General features: G+C 44.3%; 1 protein-coding gene across 6 annotated transcripts in view; it reads left to right on the top strand.

Moving 5' to 3' along the window:
• Positions 1-20574, top strand: part of TLN2 (talin 2) — a 462611-nt gene that overhangs the window by 161217 nt on the left and 280820 nt on the right. Inside the window, exon 1 of one of the 6 annotated variants that reach the window (XM_066344642.1) lies at positions 8816-8926. The exons of the other annotated variants lie outside the window; for them this stretch is intronic. The gene's annotated coding sequence lies outside the window, so the exon portion shown is untranslated. Of the gene's footprint in view, positions 1-8815; positions 8927-20574 lie in introns of those variants that run through there. 6 annotated transcript variants of the gene reach the window in all.

Genomic DNA, 20574 nt, shown 5'->3' with positions numbered 1-20574 from the left:
TGTGTCAGTTCTCAGGTTGTAAACAGGTGTCCTTTTCATGGTCTATTTAGTGCCACATTCTTCACGTCTTTGTGCTTTTTATTGGTGATCTCACTGTTTAAAGTGGCCTCAAAATATAGTGCTGAAGTGCTGACTAGTGTTCCTAAGAACAAGAAAGCTGTAATATTCCTTATGGAGAAAATACATGTGTTAGGTACACTTCCTTCAGGCATGTGTTACAGCGCTGTTGGCCATGAGTTCAGTGCTTATCTCTCTGTGCATCTTTAAACGGAAGCACACATAAATCAAGGGTATGTGTAGATCACTTGTTGAAAATGTTGTGACCAGAGGCTCACAGGAACCCAACCCTGTATTTTTTCTTGGAGCAATGGTCTGATATTCAGTAATGTAGTGTCTGTGGTAACTTCATGGGGTGTAGCTACTACAAATAACAAGAATCAACTCATTTATTTTTCTAGCCTACATTTCAGAAGACTGCATTTTAAAGATCTAATGTGATATATGTATTAAGCTAGATTCTTTTTTTATTTAAAATAGAAATCCCATAGCTACATTATGGAAAACTTACGAAATACATAATTGCTGAGTTGATGGATATAAATATTTTTTAAGCCATTACATACCTTGTGGAAAAGGTTGTATCAATATATACTACTAGGAGAAATTTGCAAGAACACATTTTCTTACTTTTTTTTTTTTTTTTGTGAAAGACAGAGAGAGGGCCAGATAGGGACAAACAGGCAGGAAGGGAAAGAGATGAGAAGTATCAATTCTTCATTGCAGTTCCTTAGTCTCCTTAGTTGCTCATTGATTGCTTTCTCATATGTGCCTTGACTTGGGGCTACAGCAGAGCTAGTGACCCCTTGCTCAAGCCAGCAACCTTGGGCATCAAGTCAGCGACCTTGGGCTCAAGCCAGCGACCATGGGGTCATGTCTGTGATCCCACACTCAAGCCAGCAACCCTGCGCTCAAGCTGGTGAGCCCCTGCTCAAGCCAGATGAGCCTGTACTCAAGCTGGTGACTTGGGGTTTTGAACCTGGGTCCTCTGCGTCCCAGTCCAATGCTCTGTCCAGTGCACCACTGCCTGGTCAGGCAAGAACGCCATTTTTATTGCAACTTTGTCAACATTTTTTGCATTTTTCAGTTTTAAAGTGACAATTGATATGTAGCAGGTGTCCCCAAACTATGGCCCTGGCCAGCGGGCCACATGCGGCCCCCTGAGGCCACTTATCTGGCCCCCGCCGCACTTCCGGAAGGGGCACCTCTTTCATTGGTGGTCAGTGAGAGGAGCACTGTATGTGGCGGCCCTCCAACCATCTGAGGAACAGTGAACCTGCCCCCTGTGTAAAAAGTTTGGGGACCCCTGTAGAGAATTCAAATTATACAGATATGTAAAAAATATAATGTAAAAGTCTCTCACCTTTCTCATTTTTTCCTCAAGAATGGTAAGAATTTGGCATGTGTCATTTGAAGCCTTTTAAGAAAATGCACATAAAATTCATACGTTTTATACCCTGATTTTAATATGGAAGGGCCTGAATATTTGCCTACTATCTGCCCTTAGCATTATGCTTGTTGTTACTTCATATAATTTAGGTGAAAAATGCTCTGTCATCATTTACTTAAGTTATCAGGAAAAATTACATAAATGTTTCTGTTTAGTAGTTATTGTGTAATTTTTGTGCTAAGTGATTAGCTTTTGATAAGTATCTTTTAATCTAATTTTATTATTTTTTGCCAGTAGCCTAAGCTACAGAGCAGAACACAAATTCAGTCTTGCAGATCGACCTGGAAATGCTGAGATCGCTGGTTCGAAACCCTGGGCTTGCCTGGTCAAGGCACATACGGGAGTTGATGCTTCCAGCTCCTCCCCCTTCTCTCTCTCTGTCTCTCCTCTCTCTCTCTCTCTCTCTCTCTCTCTGTCTCTCCCTCTCCTCTCTACAATGAATAAAAAATAATAATAATAATAAAAAAAAAAGAAAAGGAGTTAAACATTGGATGCAAATGGGTAAACATTTATTCAGGATCAGTCAAAATGCTTAATATAAATTAGTAGAACAGATATTTGTGGAATGATGACAGTGTGAGGAACGTTTCTACGTTCAAGTGATTCTCTGACTCCTCTCCTCACCATGGCTGGAGCCAAGAGCATGTGTGAGGCTGATGCTCACTGTGTGTTGTATGAGTGCAGGACTATTCGAAGAAACAAGAAATTCTGCAGATGAAAATCCCTTTCATCTAGGTTGAGGAAGGGAAACCTTTTTGGACCAGCTGTAGATACAGGGTGGGAAATTTTGATTGTGTTTTAAGCCCTATTTACATAAGAAAGCTCTAGTTTTCTCTTAGGGTGACATAGAGACATAATAAAAAATACCCCAAGAAAAGAAAGACTAAAATATTCATAGTTTTGACTGATTAAAAAAACTGAGAATTGCAGACCTTTGAAATAAATGGCAAATAAGATGCTGTTTCTAGGATGGTGGGACAGAGAAATTGTAGTGTTTTAGTGTTACCTATTTACTATTTAGAAAAAGATAAAATAAAAAGCATGTCTCTACCAAGGCCAGAAAGGACAATTTTCTGGAAAGAATAGTAAGACGGCAGTGGTGCTACTAACTTAGTGTGAGTTTCTTCACCTAACGGTGAGACAGGCCTGGGAGTCTCTCCTTTCCATAAGGAGTGCCACTTACATGATAAATTTGCACCTCCATCCCAAATTCAGCATTCAGATAAGACTCTAGTAGATCTCCATGTAGATGTGGAGAAAACTTCAGGATTTGGCAGAGATGTGGATTTCAAAACATCTTTTAGAATGCATTTGCTATGAAAAAAAATTTACAAAAATTTTTAATTTTATAAATTCTATCCAATTTAAAAAGAAAGAAAAAGAACACCTCATAAATTAGGAATTATGAACTCTCTTTTCTCTGAGATTCTTAGTTTACTCTTGGCATTATGTTTGTTTATTAGTATAGGCATTCAGATAATCATCAAAAACTAGAGGCACACCCTGGGAACTGCATAGTTTCTCTTTCAGAACTCAGAATGTCTGTGGGAGAGGCAGTAAGGAGAATATTTAAGGGAAAATATTTTAGATAGTTGTTCACATTTCTCTTTTATTCCTAAAAGATAGCAAGCAAGCCTTTTTTATTTACTCTACTAATTTTTAATTTGTGAATATTTATGAAAGGACTCAGTTGAAGTGTTTCTTTATATATATATTAACCTTTTTTTACAAAACTAAATTTGTTTATATATAAATATATATCATTAACAGTATTGGCACTCTGACTTGTTATGAAAGATTTAAGCATTATATATAGAAAGGTTTAGAATAAAAAGTAGATCAAAATAATTGTGTTTCCCCCCTCAAAAATACATTGTAAATAATGTCTCTTTGTTGCATGTCTTTGACTTTATTATGTATAGAAGGTTTAACAGTCATGTTGCCACATCTGTGAACTTTTCTTTGTCTACTGGGCTTTGTAAAAATAAATCTTCATATTTTCTTTTGGCTTTACAATTTTTAACACTTATATCTTTTCTCTACCTGGAATTTGTGTCTGAGAGTGATAGAGCTGTAACTTAATTTTTGTTTATGTGTATATTTATTTTCCCAAAATAATGTATCAAATAGTTTGCTCTTTTAGTACCAATTTATAATATAATGTATCAAATAGTTTGCTCTTTTAGTACCAATTTATAATATAATATATCAAATACTTTGCTCTTTCCATACTTACTTTCCACAATAATATCTATATTGTCCTTAATATCTACATATTTTTTTTCTGGGTTCTCTATCCTGTTTAATGATGTATTTGTCGATTTCTGTGATGATACCACACTGTTTCAGTTACTGGTGCTTTACATTATGTTTAGGTTTGTCAGGCTAAGTTTCCCTTTATTTTGTAAACATTTCTTAGGCATTCTAAAGCTTTCTGTCTTTTAGATCAACTTTAGAATTAGCTTTATCATTTCTACAAAATATTCTGTTTGAAGTTGGTTGGATTATTTTGACTTTATAGAGTTTTCTATTTGGGAAATGTTAGTTTTCTTTATTACTTGTATCTTCTTTTATGTCCATCAGTAAAATCTATTACACATAGAATTTTTAAAAATGACATTTTCTAAATATTTATTGTATTTGACCACCTATCAGCCACTAGATTCTAGGCAGGCATATATCATTTGCAAAAAACAAACATTTTACTGCCTTCTTCATGATATTTTATCTTACTGCATTTTGTGTGTGTGTGTGTGTGTGTGTGTGTGTGTGTGTGTGTTGGTTAGACTTGTTAACCTAAAAAGGCTGAAGTGAGAGGCAACAAGCATTTATTTGAGATCAAAAAGAACAGCTATTTATTTGGGAAGCACCAATTTAGGCTGAAACCCAAATACTATCCCAGTGAGGAAAGAAGGCAAGAGGTATTTATGAGAAACGAAAGGGAACAATTCTGTCAATGAAGGAAAGCATTTGTATAGGTGCAGATAAGCCAACCTAGTGATGTTAATTCTAAGGAATGTTTTTAATTTTCAGTTTTTCTCAGTCACAATATCTGCTTTCTGATCTTTGCAAACAGCTCATTGGGACATAGTCTTGCTGTAGGCCCAGTTCAAAGGTTAAGTTGTTCTGTTTTAACATTCCAGAGCTTTTGGGCATAAGACATACAAGGCAGTTCCTCTGGGATGGCAGCTCTCACTCCGTTTTAAAGTGGTCTGCTTGTATTTATATATCTATATCTATATCTATCTATATATATTTTTAAAAAAATTTTTTTAAGTAAGGTGTTGAGTAGTATAGCAAATATCCTTGTCATTTTCCTGAGACATTACTTGTAATTCACCATTGGTTTGCTCATTTTTATGTATTTATGATTTACTTTTCTTTATAAGAAAGTATTTGTTATTTATATAAAGCATCAAATTAACTATAATCAGGGAAAATGTTTAAGTCACTGATTATTTCCCAAAGGACCTGGTAGTGAGGTGGGACATGCTGTACTTGCCTGTGAGGGCACGCGCGCACACACACACAGAGAGAGAGAGAGAGAGAGAGAGAGAGGGAGGGACAAAGGAAAAGAAGGTGAGAGAGAGAGACATGCTTCTGATTCATTAGGGGTCTCTTACTTGGTCCCCCCCTAAAGAGCTCAGCATGTTGAAGCATCTGAGGACTTCTTGGACCATAGGACCTCTGCACACACTTTGGGCGAGGCTGATTTACATGAACCTAACTATGTGTTTGATTTTTTTTTTTTGCATTTTTCCCAAGCTGGAAACGGGGAGGCAGTCAGACAGACTCCCGCATGCGCCCTACCGGGATCCACCCGGCATGCCGACCAGGGGGCGATGCTCTGCCCCTTTGGGGCATCGCTCTGTTGCATCCAGAGCCATCCTAGCATTTGAGGCAGAGGCCACAGAGCCATCCTCAGCACCCGGGCCATCTTTGCTCCAATGGAGCCTCGGCTGCGGGAGGGGAAGAGAGAGACAGAGAGGAAGGAGAGGGGGAGGGGTGGAGAAGCAGATGGGCGCTTCTCCTGTGTGCCCTGGCCGAGAATCGAACCCGGGACTCCCGCACGCCAGGCCGATGCTCTACCACTGAGCCAACTGGCCAGGGCTGTGTTTGATTTTTTTGAAGGAGGGTCTTTGTGGAAGAGGGGGCTGGCCAGTGTGCACTGACCCAGGTTGCAATAGAGTCTTGGGGTCTGGAAGTCATGTCCCCTGGAGGCAGATGGAACCACATTCTAAGTGTGCCCAGGGAATAATTGCTGAGGTAGATTTCAGCATTTACCTTGTAGACAATTATGCTTTCTTGTTAGCAGAGTCTACCTGGAAACACTTTCCTTGGTAAATTTCAAATGGCCAGGTATGCCTGAAAGTCATAATAAGCCTTAATACTTTTTTTTTTTAATTAAGTGAAAGTGCGGGGAGGCAGAGAGACAGATTCCCACATGTGCCCGACTGCAATCCACCTGACAAGCCCCCTTCCAGGTGGGTGATGGTCCATCTGGGGCCATTGTTCCATTGCTATGCAATTGTGCTATTTTATATTTTAGTGCCTGAGGTGAGGCCTTGGAGCCATCCTCAGCTCCCAGGGTCAACTTGCTCTAATGAGCTATGGCTGTGGAAGGAGGGAAAGAGAGAGAGAGAGAGAAGAGGGAGAGGTGTAGAAGCAGATGGTTGCTTCTCTGTGTGCCCTGACTGGGAATTGAACAGAGGACTTCCACATGCTGAGCCGACGCTCTATCGCTAAGCCAGCCTGCCAGGGCCGAGCCCTAATACCTTTAAAGTTTAAAGGAAAGGTTTCCCATGATGATTCCTGGACCGCTGTGTATTTTGCAAAGGCCCCTTAGGGGCTCCAGTCTTATTCCCTCTATTTCAACCAGACCAACTCGGCTTTTGGGGGGGCTACATTGCTTATTGGGCTTCTGAGTAAAATTCTTTTTGAAGACAACAATTTGCTACTAAAAAGTTGGAAAGCCATCACTGTAATTCATTTTACTATACTGAATCAGGTTTGTGCGATAACATTGATCTTGCCTATAACTATAGACATTTTATATTAACTTAATTGCGTTTCTTAAGGAAAATTTCCTTGCATACAGGATCGAGAAATGATTTCTTCATCCATTTTATGTAGCCCTTATAGTGGGTGAGGGTGTGTGTGAGTGTGATGGGGTTATTTGTGTACATGTCACATTTCCTCTGAAAAATGGTAAGCTTCTAAGGACCTGCTGTGTCTTCTTTATTTTGTTTTCCATCTCTCCTACCCTTGTTCCTGAACACCTATCACACAAGTTCAGAATGTTCACAGTTCCTAAGCCCACTGGGACCTCCATGAGTGAGCATCTCTTGCTCCTTCTGCTCATGATATGAGCAAGGAGGCTGGCTCCAGGGGGTGGAGGTGTGAATTCTCCCACAGCCCGACTTCCCTCTGGTCTCTGAGCAGACAGGCAGGTTATGAAGAGAGCTCTAAGTGGCCTCCTCTGGGGATTGCTGTGTTTTGCTAGGATCACCAAAAATTGAGGCGGGAGAGCTTGCCAACAAACCTCTCCCAGTTCTGCGTGGGCTACAGTCTTAAGTAACTGAGGCCATGGACGTGGCCTGAGCCCGGAAGAGTTGTGGTAATGAAGCCTGGTTTCATGGAGGGGTTATCAAACATCATTCTCAATGTTCAGCTACACCCTTCCTATGCTTCATGGGTAAATTGGAGTCCTTTCTCTTCCAAAAAGCTCACCGGGCTTAGGTGAGCTGTGCCATCTCTCCATGGTTCAGCCCAAGCATGTGTGTTGTATCACAAGCCCTTTCTTGTAGTAGTGCCACCATATTCTGCAGTTATGCAGTATCTTGGTGTTTCAGACACACCAGCTCTGACGTAGCACTGCTGTCCCAGCACTGGACATGGATTGAGTGCTTCTTTTAGGCAAGGGTCATTGATTGTGATTGAAACCCGTTCCCATCAGTTTGGTAAATGGGGAGGGTTTTGGTGAGTCTTCGGGGATGTCACAGGATGGGAAATGAAGGGCCCCAGGGCTCACAGGAACTGGACTGAGATAGTCAAGGAGCTTTCCTGGGCTCCTGCATCCCTGGTTCCTTTCTTGGGATGTCCTTTATTTTCATGTTATGCAGATAAACTTGTAAGGTTATGATTACTCACCATAGTAGTAATCATCTGTGGCTACCCCAGCCCTAGTCTTTCTGACTTCCCAATTTTCAACCTCCGGGTTAGTTTCTTCAACTAGAATGGCTCAGAGTTACTGGGGAGAATCCCATGGGCCAAAACTGGCCTGCTTGAGCCAGGCCATGTAAGCATTAGAACCCTGACCTGACAGTGCATTGGCTAATTAGCCTTAGGGTATAAACTCCTGCTCAGACAGCTTTGGTGGAGGTGAGGGGGTGAGGCACGTCCCATGGTACCTGAGGCCCTTTCATGCTGGATAGACCTCCAAACATGGCTCTTCAGTTGCCTCGAGTATTTGCTTACATAGTGAAGTGATTCATTCTTTTTCCCCTGTTCTAATCTCACTGTTTTGAAATGAAATTTTCCTCGTCTCTCTGTCTTTGGTTGTAAGAATTATCACCCATTCTGGACTGTAAATTTTCCATTTTTCTGGATGATGACCTCTGCCCCACTCCTCAGCAATTCTTTGGGTCTGGATTTGAGCTGAATTGCATTAACGACAGCAGCCAGATAACATCTCCGCCCTGCACTGCCTGCCTTTCCTGCCTGCAGACAGAGTGAGGAGCAGCTCTGCCAACAGCAGTTAGAAAGATTCCACGCAAAGGAGCTTTGAGGCCCCCTCACCCCCTTCCCACTAGCCAAGGGCCACGCTGCAGCCATGTGTCAGAGCCAGGAGGTGGCAAGGGGCTGTGTGTACAGCCCGGGGAGTGTTCCCTCTGCCTGCATGGCTCTTACCAGAGAGCAAAAACAATTTGCTTTTCCATTATGTACAAAATGTCCCAGCTCCCCACTCTTCCTCGACCGAGTAGGAAATGAAAAAGAAATCATTCTCGAACTAGAGAAGGGAAGAACTACCTAGCCTTGTTACTGGAAGTGGGTTCTGACTGTGCTCTGCCTTGCAGCCTCATCGGACCCATGTGTTATTTTTGCGTGGTGGGAATAACAGGGTTTACACCTAATCAAGGAAGAGAATTCCAAACAAAAGCTTGGGTGGGGCTTCCTGGGCAGGAGTGTGATATTGTAATAAATGGGAAGCAGAGTTCTGCAGTCCAATCTCTGGGCTGATTACACAAATTGTAGCAGGGGCCGTTTTCAAAGGAATGTAACACACCCCACCGAGGCCCCTCCTCAGCGGGCGTGTCAGCCTTTCCTCCAGCTCACCCTCTCCTTAACAGTGCTTGCACCAGGGGAGCTGGGAGCCTTGTTCGGAATAATTAGGGTCTCTGCCATGGGGCCATTTCACAGGTGAGTTTACCTTATGTTAAGGTTCAGTAGGGAGTCCTGTGGCTAAATTCTCCGCCCTCTCCTGCATTAGTCAGCGGAAAGTGCGTGCAGGGTTCTGACATTCCAGTAACAATGGCCAACATTGCGAAGCACTAAATAGCTAGGCAGTTTATATGGGGGCGGGGGGGTGGGGGTGGGGTGGGGAGGAAACTGTTTAGATAAAACGTCTCTCCTCATACAAAAGGGGCATCATTCTCTGTGACCATGCCCAGTGGCCTGTGGCTGCTGTCACCAGTCTCAGATCACCACTTCTGCTTCCTTTCCATCCAGAATACTCCTGACCCCCTGGCATCGGCCTTTTTGAACTGTTCAGGGTTTCTCTGATGTGCCAGGAGCCTGCCCCCTCAGGAATTCTGTTCTCATTGCTCCTGCAGCATCCCTCCTCCCCTCTTTCCCCCTTTCTCTCCTTGCTTCTCCGCCTTTCAGCATCCTTTCCCTTCAGAAAGCTCTCCCAACACTCCCTCCTGCCCTGTCCCCACCCTGTTAGATGCACAGAGCACTCTGTGGTCCCCTTCTTATCTCTTATTATGATGGCTTTACTTTTTGTTTTTATTTTTAATTTACACACTCCTTGAGGCCAAAAACTATGTCTCATTTGTCTTCAAATTCCAAGTACCTGGCACATGATGGTACACCTGGTCTGGGGAAATTATCTCTTAAATTGTGTTCTAATTTTATTTTCCACAATTTATGCCCCATATCAGATCATTGTTTATTATTATAGCTTTGTCTATTTAAACATTTCTAAATCATTTTTTTTTTAACCTATGTCTCTTGCTGCCATTATCTCTTGTTTAACTTCAAGATATCAGGAATGCAATAACTGTGTAGTACATCGTCCCTGAAACTGACTGCTGTTGCCTGTGGGTTGTGGCCCTCACTGTTCACTTGGGACTTGTTGTGGTGACAGCAGAATAATGGAGGTGAAAGAACACAGGGGCTGCTGCCCTCCCCTGCCTGCCCCTCTGACTGCACCCCCGGCCCCTCCTGTATCCGCCCCTTCTAGTCTTCCTGAATGCTCCCGTTCTGTTAAAACACCCCTTGTGCCACTTCTTGTGCAGCATGCCCAGCTGCTTTGTGCCTGTCCCTCGTTAGGCACAGGGACTCTGTCCTTCCAGAGTCAGCTCCACCGAGTCCTTTGGGAAACCTTCTGTGATCCTTTCAGGTTTCCTCACCAGTGTCACCCCAGAGCATTTTGGGCGACCTCGCCCCCCCCACCCCCAGTGTGTGTCACATTTTACTGCAGTCGTTTGTTTGTGGGTCTCTCCTCCCCCTGGATTGGGGGGGCCTGTTCTAAGGCAGAGGCCTGGCCTTAATCCTTTCTGTACTCCCCAGTGTTGGGTGTGCAACTCCAACTCATTGAGCTAATACATTAGTCCGCAAGGAGCGTTTTAATTTTTTCCTTTTGACATAAGTTTGCACATCCTGGGTGGTGGTACATGTCCCATTTTACAGGGGAGGAGTGGAGCCTCAAGCTCAGAAACTAGCCACGTGGCTTGTATGAGGGAACATGGTGACTCAGACTCGCAGCCTGCCTGGCGGGCTCTTCCCCGCTGAGACAGACTGCTGTAGGTTTGATAAAGGTCACATGCTGTCAGGAGTCCGGCAGTCCGGGTTTCTGGTTTCCTTGTGGCGCTGAGAGGCTGTTCTGACAGGTAACAGGAAGGACCCCCAGAGGACCACTGGGATGGTCTGAGCTGGCATTTCCCATGCTGGTGGCAGCCCTCGTTTCAGTCTGCGAACTAGGAAGATTTTAGACATGGGTGAGAAAGCTCCGTGACCACGACAGAAGATCGTGTTCAAGGTAGTCTCCTCCTAGATTATCTGCTTTATAGATTTTCCTACAAATCACACTTTTGTGTTTTTCCTGAGTGCATTAATTATCTCATGCCATGTAAGATGCTGCATTCTCCCAATTGACACACATGTTCTCAGAAATGCTTATAAATATCCTCTCGTCGCTGGTGCAATTAGGCCCAGAGAGGAGAGGTGCGTGTAGGAGCTGCTAATCTGTGTGTCTGCTTGCTCGAGAGTCACCAGCAGCGATTTCAGACAAGCTGTTAGTAAGTGTTAAAGCACTGTGGGTCTGTGCTGCGTGATGTCCCAGCTAACACTCTGGGCACAAACTCTCTCGACGTGGCTGCTCTTGATTGCCAGAGGTGAATAAAGTTCATAAATGTCATTTTGAGAAACATTGCAATATTCCATAGGTACAGTAAAAAAAAATTATTTGTTTGAAATAATGTAACTTCACCTAACACAGCGATTTAGGAAAACTTTGAAAATATTAAAGTACATACCTAATAAATTGTACTGGACTGACAGATGATAAGCCTGAAAGAGCTTTTTGAAGTGTGATCCGTGACACACATTTAAGACATTATCGCCCAATAGAAGGCTTCAGGGGACCTCTCTGCTAATGGGTATTTAAGAGCAACAATTAACATACCACTTCATAATTCCATGCTACTGGATTGCTTGAGGGGCATTCTGGCAACTGTGGCGCCCTTCAATTCCTCACATAGCCACGTGTTAATCTGTAGAATTTGAACCTATGTTGATTACCCTTACTTTGCTAGGCGGACCTTTTAAACTTCCACACTTGAGGGTCTAGGGTTATTTCACATCATGAATTGGTGTAGTCCGCATTAACGCCCTTCTCCTGTGGTTCGACTCAGCAAGGTCTGGAAGGTCTGCTGCCTGCAGCCGTGTGGCCAGCTCTCCAAGACCAGCAATGCATCGCCTGCCCGCAGAGCTTCACAGACCACTGCCGGGGACAGACAGCAGCTGGCTTTTGGCTCCGCCCTAGCATTGCTTCTCTGTACTGGCTGAGGGAGTGAAGTGTGTTACTTTACCTTTTTTAGCCTCAATTTCTGCATCTGTAAAATGAGGATCAAGAGATAATAGCTTCCTCCTAAGGTTATTGTGAGGAAGAGTGAGATTACATCTGTAAACTCTCAGGCATAAGTGTTCCTTGTTTGTTTGGCATGGCGGCTGCCAATGTGGTAAAAAGAAACAACAAAGAAACAAACAATAGGACATGATGAACAATCTATTAGACTGGCTAGCTACATTTTGTGTTCTGTGAAAACAGAAGTGTGAACGGGCATTTCCTGGTGGAACATAGAGGGCCAAGAGAGGCTGGTGACCAGGGGCAGTGTCAGCAGGGAGGCTACCTCTGAGCAGGTCTCCTGTGCTTCTCTATTTATCCCTTTCATAAATACTACCTGTTGAGCCCTGAGAATGTGCTAGAGACTTTGCTAGCCACTGGGGCCACGGGACTGACACAGAGCAGATAAAATTCCATGTTCTCTTGGAGCCTTCCTCAGTGGATATTGAGGATATCGAGGTGAGATCATTGAATTTAGGGCCCAACCATATAATCCAGGATGATCTCATCTCGAGATCCTCAATATCCAGATGTAAATATGCAGTGACACTTTTTCCATATCAGGTCACATGCACAGGTTCCCGGGATCAAGGCGTGGGCATATGTTTAAGGAAGGGGGCACTCTTCAACCCCTACCCAGCAGAGATAAGGTGTGTGTGTTCATGGGAGGACCGAAGGGTCTACTCTGACAATGCCCTTAGTACTCTGCAGTCATTGACACTTCGCGCAAGCACGACCTGGGTTAATGCCTCAGCTTCTTTCTAGAAGATGAAAGGTTGAGAAAGGTCCCACTAGAGGCAGGTAGGCAGGTATTTGGTGTCCAGGATTCCCAGGACATTGGTGTGCCATTTCAGGCACACTTTGGTGCTCAGACTTTTTTTTTTTTTTTTTAAGGGAGAGAGGCAGGGACAGACAGACAGGAAGGGAGAGAGATGAGAAGCATCAACTCATAGTTGCTGTAGCACCTTAGTTGTTAATTGATTGCTTTCTCATATGTGTCTTTTTTTTTCTTCTCTCATATGTGTCTTGACCAGGGCCTCTAGCTGAGTCAGTGACCCCTTGCTCAAGTCAGTGACTTTGGGCTCAAGCCAACGACCTCTGGGCTCAAGTCAGTGGCATGGGGTCATGTCTATGATCACATGCTCAAGCTGGTGAGCCCACATTCAAGCCTGCGATCTCAGGGTTTCGTTCCTGGATCCTTAGTGTCCCAGGCCGACATTCTATCTACTGTGCCATTGGCTGGTTAGGCAGTGTGCTCAGACATTCTTGAAAGGAGAGCACTTGGAGTTCACATGTGAGGTTGGTAGAGTATTGTCAGAAATCTTCACATCTTATGTAAGCAGGTGAACTTGGTGGTAGTAATTATAGCTATGGCTGCATTTTGTGGTGAAGGGGGATGGCTGCGAAAAACAGAAGCTTTGTGGCACATGAGAGAAATGTTGTGATAGTGCAGCTGAGTTCCAGTTACCAGTATTGTATAAACACTCCACAAATGTGAATGTAAACAGTAGAACTCAAAGGAGAAGCAATTACTGGTCTCTGTGGAGGTCAGTTGTGGGTTACATTTCAGGGTTAATAATCTGGCATTAAAATTACAGTCAATGGAGCAATAATTACTTGTAAGTTTGTTTTCCTTTCTGCCTTCTTCAGCTCAAAGCACTATTGAAACTTTTACGATAAGTGTTCTCTCTCTTCCTTCTTCCTGTGCCCCCGCCCCGTGCCCCCGTGTGCTCTTCCTCACGCCACCGCACTGCCCCTTCCTCGCCCCCAGACTCAGTGTGGCTGAGGGTGCTGACAGGATTGCCCTGTCGATAAGAACTTGTTCTCCAGTGGTGTCAAAGTGGTTCCGTCCAAAAACTTACGTGGCTTTCAGAGATTGGCCTTCTTGGACCGCGTTCCCCTCTGCCACCCGTGGGAAAGGGTGCCAAGCTATTCCTTGGCTCGATTCCAAGTGTGTCAACGGCCAGTTGGTTTCCAGTTCACCAAAAGCAGAATAATCTTGGATAAACATGGCCGTTGGTAAAAGGCAAATATTGGCCTTGGCAGTTAACAGTTTTTCAAGTGTCTGGTCCCCTTAGTGTCTGTGAACAAAATAGGAGCTACACCAGGGGGCATGGCATCAAACACCACATGTGGTCAGAAATTTTGGTAGGAATATATAAATAAGACTTTTAAAACACAATGTTATTTCTTCCTCTCTCTCCCTTTCACCCCCTCTTTCTTTTACCCCCCTCTTCCTGTCCCCCTATCTCCCTCCTCTGAAGAAGTCTGAATATTTCCTTAGCGCTTAATTTGACTTTAGATTATTGACATTTAGGCCAGCTGATCCTTTCCTTTGTTGTGGGGCTGTCTCGTACATTGGAGGATGTTGAGCAGCACCCTTGGCCTCTGACCATCAGATGCCAGTTGTGACAACCAAAAATGTCTCTCTTAAGACCAAATGTCCTCTGGAGGACAAAATCATCCCTGGCTGAGGACCCTTGGGTTAAGCAAATCCTCTCCATAAAGCCCTTCTGATGGGTGTGTGTGCATGTGGCTTTTAACCTTGACTCTTACTCCTTGAGATTCACCTTCCGACCCAGCTGTGCTCAACAGGTTTACAGTGTGGGTCTCACAGAAGTAGGGGAGGTTGGCGATGATCAAATCAACATCATCAGCTGTTAACTTTCAGAGCAGGTATGAGCTGTTTCCCTTTGCTGGCTTATTGCCATTCTTCTGGTGGTTTTAAAAGGAAGATGCCAGTCATACTGAGGATGCTCGGGAGATGAGCCTGACACTTGGCACCTTTCTGTTACTTGATCCCTCAACTGGGCAGCAAAGCATGACAGGAGTGTATTGCCTATCAGGCCGGTGAATCAGTCAGACTTATATTGTGTCATCAGAGGAAAGGTGCTGACCTTCCTTGTCAAGGTGACACACTGGGTAGATGTAGTTCCTGGACCTCTTCGAGCGTGACTGCATGCGCCGACTGCCAGCTAAGCTAGTCCTGCTTCTTTAGAAAACTGAAAGACTTGATCCCTGTGGACTGTCAGTCTACCTTTTTAAGGCCTTAAGCATTTTCATCATTTAAATACAGTTTCATAGTTTTGAGTTTGTTGCAGTAATGTCACCATACTAATGCAATTAGGTTAAAGACATTGTATGTTACCTTCAAGTTGCCTCCCATTTCTGTTTTTGATTTTTAATTGGAAGTTGCAAACATCTGCAGAAGTGGAAGGAACAGTGTGAGCACCCATTTACCCATCACACAGCTTCCCCGATCATGAATACATAACCTCTTTGTTTCATGATCTCCACTTGATTATTTTGAAATAAATCTTAAACATCACAGTTCAGCTGTATATTGTTCAGTATGCAGCCCTAAAAGACAAGAGCTCTTTTTAACACATAACTATTATCATCCCTAAAACCAAATGAAACCGTATTACACCTAAAAATGGTTTAAGACTAAATATGCCTTGTCTTTGGTTGATGTGTCTCTTAGGTGTCAGAATGTACTGCAAACTCTTCTTTGTTTATTCCCAATGCTCAAGAGCAGGACAGACAGCAGAGAGCGTCTTTCACTCCCCTGTGTCTATGGTGTTTAGGAGTGGAGCTGCAGCGCCTAGTGCCTGGCACCTGGTAGGAACATGATAGGTACCTGCTTTTCTTCTTGTTATGCCCCTCCGTTCAGGTTCTCTGGCTTGTTAAGAAACACAGGTGTCTTCTCAGCTGGTGTAGGTGCCTTGAACTACCTGGTAGCTCCACCCCACATACCTGCTTTAGGTGTGCTGCTGTCAGCCTTTTATTCCCCCACACCCAACCTCCTTTAACGGGACCTTTTAAACCCACTCTCTGCCAAACTTTTCCATCTCAGTGTGTATGGTACCAGCCAGAAGCCTGGAAGTACAGGAAAATGTAGTACCTAGTGGTTCAGAGTCCGATCAGTGACAAAATCGAGTTCAGAACACTGCTTCCCAACACTTTCATTGCAGATGGCTTTAACGGAGATGTCTTGAATGGCCCCTGCCACTCCTTGGTCTCTGCTGCCCCGGCAGGACTCCCTGTGGAGCTGCTTCCGATTCACACTCCCAGGGCACCTGGAGTCTGGAGGAGGGATCTGTGGGCACTTTAAAATCCACCACAACCCCACAACCGCCCTCCGCGCATGTCCATCACCTCCTGCCGCCATGCCCTCCCCTCCCTCCTGGCCAGTGCCTGGCTTCACCAAGGAGCTGAGGCCCTGAGCAGGGGCCTTGGCCCTGCCCCGGCTCTGCTCACCGGCTGGCGGTTGCCGCGCCCCTGCGAGGGAACCCATCATTAACCCAGCCCCCAAACTGACCTTTGACTCTCTGTGGAGGCCTTGCCTTCCAGTTGTGGAAACCACACCCTGAATGGTGTGATTTGCCCAGAAGTTGTGCCCCTCTTGGCATTCTCTGTTCTCTCTGATTGCAACCCCTTACTTACTTGGACCCCTGACCTGCTCTTTGACCGGACCGAAACCTCCCTATGGAAACTCATCCTTGTCCGTCCTGTCTCGCGTGTCCCGCCCCCCGCCCCCCTCCACCCTCCACCCTCCACCCCCGTGGGGCTGCCCTGCTTTCACTTTCTTCTCTACTCAGCCTCCCCTGAGCTCCCCCTTCACCGGGGGCCTGGAGAAGGAAAGCCACGTGGCCTCCTTTGGGGACACCATTTAGGGACTGGTGCCCACACACATTGCCATCTGCCGTGTCCTCGGCGTCCGCTGTCACGGAAAGCTCTTCTCCCTCACGTGGAGCACAGAGGTGCCACCTGGCGGCTTCCTCCCTCCCCCTGCCAGTGTTCGGGCCGGAAGGAAGAGCACCTGGCCGCAAGACCCTCCCTCACGGCGGCCTTCCTCCAGAAATGCCCCTGCCTCCCAGGGTCACTGTTTCTCCTTGCCTTCAGTCTACAACTTGCTCAAATCCCTGAATCTTGTTTGTTACAACAAACCAACCCTCCACATAACCCAGAAGCATGTGTTATCAACCCTTTTTACAAATGAGGATACTTGCTTAGAAGAGAAGGGGCTCCCCCGGCTCAGCCCCAGCTGGTTACTGCTGAGAGCGGGTGGGAGCGCAGCTGCCAGGCCTGCGTGCACCCCTTCACCTTGGGTCCAGGGCTCTAGGAAGAACATAGCTGCCTTCGGAGCCCCTCCCTTGGCTGGTGTAGGACTAAGCAGGGAGTTTTGAGACTGAATGTGACTGAAGTAACTGTCACGTGAGTCATTTGACCTGTAAGCTGCTCTACTCTCTACTCCTTGATGTTTTGAACACTATCTACCCATCTCAGCTGTGGTTCTTCAGGCCTCTACATTTTATCATTCCTCGGAACACTTTGCTCGTGGTCGGTGCTTACTAATGCATTCCTTACTCACCTAGATATTTTCAGCTTTTAACCTAAACTTGGTGAAAGGCTTTTTAAAAACATGATTATTTAATTTCTCTGTGTGTATAATTAACACTTGACATCTTTGCTTAGTTGCAATGTAATCATTCCACATATGAACTTTAGTTTGCATCTGTTTAGATGTTTCTGAAATCAGGACCCATCAACACTGTATTATATCGCAGTGTGGTTTATAATCAGTGGTATTTTATAATAGAAGAAATATGGCACTGTAGTTGTAGATAAAAACATTATAGCGGGCCCTGGCTGGTTGGCTCAGTGGTAGAGCATTGGCCTGGTGTATGGATGTCCCATGTTCAGTTCCCTGTCAAGGCAAACAAGAAAAGCGGCCATCTGCTTCTCCACCCCTTTCCATTCTCTCTCTCTCAATCTCTCTCTCTCTCTCTCTCTCTCTCTCTTTCTCCCCTCCCTTGGTTCCCACAGCCATGGCTCCATTGGTTCAAGTGAGTTGCCCCCCGGGCACTGAGGATGGCTTCATGGCCTCTGCCTCAGACACTAAAAATAGCTTGGTTGCTGAGCAACAGAGCAATGCCCCAGATGAGCAGTGCATTGCCCTGTAGGGGGTTTGAGGGGTGGATCCCAGGGTGTTTGTGGGAGTCTGTTTCTCTGCCTCCCCTCCTCTCATGTAATTAAAAGAAAATTATAGTGTTATAGATCCTAATCCTAGCTATGTCATGGAAGTAGTTCTGCCACCCCACCCCCAAAGTGGTGTTTCTTTTCTTTCTAAAAATGTACAGATGCAGTTCCCTTTCCTCTTTTGTTACTCTACCCCCAATTCCTACAAATATGGAAAGAGATTACCAAGAAATTGAGGATTTGGGTGAATTGGTCTAGCCTAGTGTTTCTGAAAGGAAGCACTAGTAATTTAGTTTCTAATCCTTTTTGGGCTAACATACTTTTGTAAAATTCAATAAAAATGAAATATCTGAAAAAAAAAGACATACAAAATATAAGTTTTTATTTAATGTATTCAACATAAATAACTTTGTCAAATTGCTGTGAAAATTGACAAATGTTTACTCACAGTTTCTGCACTTTTATTCTTACAGACCAATCACAAACTGGCTGAGGGCAGAGCACCTTTTGGGTAGCACTGGCTATATAACAGAGTGGCCTTTTTTAAACAACCAAATTGTTCCCCTTTATTCTGATCCCTGTTGATCATTTGGAAAACACAGATGGGAATCACCCTAAAGTCCACTAATGCTCAGAGGTCAGATGTAATATTTGTTTGACTTGACTTTTTTTGAAAGTTAGTTTTTAATCTTCAGTTTATCAGGTGTTCATTATTTTATTCATTGGAAACCATTAGAAGGCAGGTGAGTGGCTCTCCTCCTCCTAGTTTGTAAAGAATGCCCTGCCCTCCCCTGTCTTATATTAGAAATAAGGGTTTGAATATTTTCTCAGCTGTGAAATTCTAACATCTTGGGTTGTAACTGCCAGAAGAAATGTTATCATATTCTGATTGTGAGATTAAAAATATGGATTGGGAATTGCTTTTTAAATAGCACAGCAGTTAAATGTTTGGACTCTCAGTCGGAAGGGGCCTCTCTGGTAATGATGTGATGTTTTGTGTTACAAGGTAGCCATGAGTACCTTACTGGAACACTTGAATTAAATATTTAAATCTTAATGGAATTGGCAGGACCTGTTAGGGGAAGTATACAAAAATGCTGTAATTCAAAAAAGAAGTCCAAGTGCATTTTAGTTTTAGAGTTGTGTTCCAGTTATGATGGGTTGACACGAAACATGTGTATGCTATTGTGAAAAGGAATTAGAATCTAGAGAAGCATTGTACTGGAACTATAATTACGAGACACATATAATTTAAAATTCTCTAATAGCTACATTTTTAAAAGGTGAAATTTATTTCAATCTATTTTTTAACCCAGTATATCTAAAATGTTAACATTTCAAAATTTAAAAGTTATTAATGAGATTTTTTTTAATTTTTTAAAATTTTTTAAATTTATTTTACAGAGACAGAGAGAGTGTCAGAGAGAAGGATAGACAGGGACAGACAGGAACGGAGAGAGATGAGAAGCATCAATTATTAGTTTTTCGTTGCGACATCTTAGTTTTTCATTGATTGCCTTCTCATGTGTGCCTTGACCGCAGGCCTTCAGCAGACCGAGTAACCCCTTGCTCGAGCCAGCAACCTTGGGTCCAAGCTGGTGAGCTTTGCTCAAACCAGATGAACCCGCGCTCAAGCTGGCGACCTCGGGGGTCTCGAACCTGGGTCCTTCCACATCCCAGTCTGACGCTCTATCCACTGCGCCACCACCTGGTCAGGCGAGATTTTTTTTTTAAGTGAGAGGTGGGGAGATAGACAAACAGATTCCTGTGTATGCCCTGGCCAGGATCCACCTGGCCACCCCCATCTGGGATTGATGCTGGAATCAACTGAGCTATCCTCAGCGCCTGCGGCCGACACTTGAACCAATCGAACCACTGGCTGCAGGAGGGGCAGAGGGAGAGAAGGGGGAGCGGGAGGGGAGAAGAAGCAGATGATCACTTCTGTGGCCCTGACCGGGAACTGAATGGGACATCTGCATGTCGGCTAACACCCTATCCACTGAGCAAACCGGCCAGGGCTGGTATTTTACATTTTATTTGTACTAAGTCTTTGAGATCTATGGACTTGACACTTGTTGCACATCTCAGTTCAGATTAGCCACATTTTAAGTGCTCACTAGTCACACATGGCTAGTAGCTTTAACTGTGTGCGTATCACAGTTATAGAGAACCGAAGTCTACAGTGAGGTAGGTAATTTGAACAATTACCCAAATCGTTTTATATTTGAATTATGATTTGTTCCAATATGATATTAAATGATTTCACGCTTACTTTAGAGAAGACCACAGGGGACACTCTGGGAAGTCATCCCCTCCCCTCAGGCCTATGGCCACCTGCATAGGTAGAAGGATTTTTTCTTTTCAATATGAGGGTAATATGGAGGAGACTTGTTCCTAGAGAAGACTTTGCTTTTTTTGGGGGATATATATATATATATATATATATATATATATATATATATATATATTAATTCTGTTTTTGACAAAGAGCAAGCAGAGGCAAAGCTAGTCTAGGTAGCGAAGATGGTGCTGGGAATGACCCAGAAATGTGTACCAGAGACGTAGAAAGTCCTAGTGGTCCCAAGCAGACCAGTCGGGAGCAGAAAGCCCGCAGGACCCTTGGAAGCAGAGATCTGGGAGATGGATGGGCAGCGTCCTGTCTGCAGGCACCTAGCCAGCTCCTGTGCCACCAGGAATCATAAGTCAGGCCTGCTGAGTTGGTCGGAGGTCGCCTGTG

This window comes from Saccopteryx leptura, chromosome 6, assembly GCF_036850995.1.
Source record: "Saccopteryx leptura isolate mSacLep1 chromosome 6, mSacLep1_pri_phased_curated, whole genome shotgun sequence".
NCBI lineage: Eukaryota > Metazoa > Chordata > Mammalia > Chiroptera > Emballonuridae > Saccopteryx > Saccopteryx leptura.
This window is presented reverse-complemented; position numbering and strand designations above follow the sequence as displayed.